The 1421-nt window shown below is 53.7% G+C and overlaps 1 non-coding gene across 1 annotated transcript; it reads left to right on the forward strand.

The window, feature by feature from the left end:
* Positions 1–1282: 1282 nt before the first annotated feature.
* On the forward strand, positions 1283–1421 carry LOC120967639 (small nucleolar RNA Z247). The gene has a single exon (XR_005761364.1). It is a non-coding gene; the product is annotated as a small nucleolar RNA Z247 (small nucleolar RNA).

The following is a 1421-nucleotide window of genomic DNA, read 5'->3' on the forward strand; positions in this document are numbered from 1 at the left end:
ACTTCCTATTGCAACCGCCCATAGACCACGTCGCAGCACGAAAAACTAACGGGACGGCCACCTCCCCACCGTTGCCTTCACCGGCCAGTTCGGGCTTTTCCCGACCCCAGTCTATAGTTGCGACGAGGGTATGGGAGGAGGGTGACAGAGGATTTTGGGTTAGGGAGGCGGCGGTAAGGGAGGAAGGGGACGAATGGAGCAACCCTTATTTTCCAGCCCAATCATTCACACCCGTCACTAACCATCTTGGAGTTGCCGTACTATAGTTCTGGTATCGTCTCCGTATCTAGCAACTTTTCATGGTGAAAACGTGTGAACCGCCTTTACTGGTTCATGCAATGACCTTAGAGGCACCGCTTCAGAGTTTTTGACCTACGCCTCTTTGTTGGCGGCGAGTGATGGTTCGGGGTGTGGGCTGTTAGAATACAAGTTGTATAGGGATAGGAAAGTGGTTTAACTTGTATCCCTATCTATCTCTTCTTCTCTCCCGTATCTCCTGTAACCTCTCGAGAGGATCACGATCGATCCCGATCGATCCCTCAAACATGTACATCAAGGCATTGGCCATATATATACATTGCGGCCTGAGACAAAGGGTTCTACGCTTCCTCATATGGTCATCAGAGCCCTTCCTCTCATACGTCTAGCCCTCGAGAAGGAATCAATCTAGTTGATCGAGAAAAAGAGAGGAACCGAGATCGAGAGAGAGGTAATCATGTCAGGCACCGCGCCGTCCACCGCTGCATCCACCACGCCCGCATCCACCATGAGCGCTCTGTCCACCTTGTCCGCATCTTCCACCTTTGCATCATCCTCTACCCATAGCAGCTCGCCCTCTCTCGGTCCGCCTCCATCAGAGAAGCTCACGAGGACGAATTTCCTCCTCTGGAAGGCTGTCGTGCTACCCCAGATCAAGGGGGCACAGATGGAGCACTTCCTCGATGCCGCAAGTCCGGCGCCCCCTGCCACCATCACCGTCACCAACGATGGGAAGGAAGAGCAGGTCTTCAACTACGCCAGGTCGATCTGGTTTGCGCAGCAGCAACAAGTCCAAGGGTACCTTATGGGGTCTCTGTCTCGAGAGGTCCTCGCTCAAGTTGCAATGCTCCAGACGCCGGCCGAGGTATGGAATTCCATCCATGCAATGTTCGCTGCGCAAACACAGGCCCAGAAGATCAACACAAGGATGGCGCTCACCAATCTGCAGAAAGGTAATCTAACCATGGCAGAATATCTTGGGAAAATTAAAACCCTTACAGATGAAGTTGCCTGCGCCGGTGCACCGCTCGGAGACGCCGAGATCATCTCCCACGTCATAGCCGGCCTCGACATCGACTACAACCCCGTGATCTCGGCTCTGGCTGCGCGCGTCGAACCTGTTACGGTTCAGGAGCTGTATAGTCAGCTCCTGAGCTTTGACA

This window comes from Aegilops tauschii, chromosome 6 (assembly GCF_002575655.3).
Source record: "Aegilops tauschii subsp. strangulata cultivar AL8/78 chromosome 6, Aet v6.0, whole genome shotgun sequence".
Taxonomy (NCBI): domain Eukaryota; kingdom Viridiplantae; phylum Streptophyta; class Magnoliopsida; order Poales; family Poaceae; genus Aegilops; species Aegilops tauschii.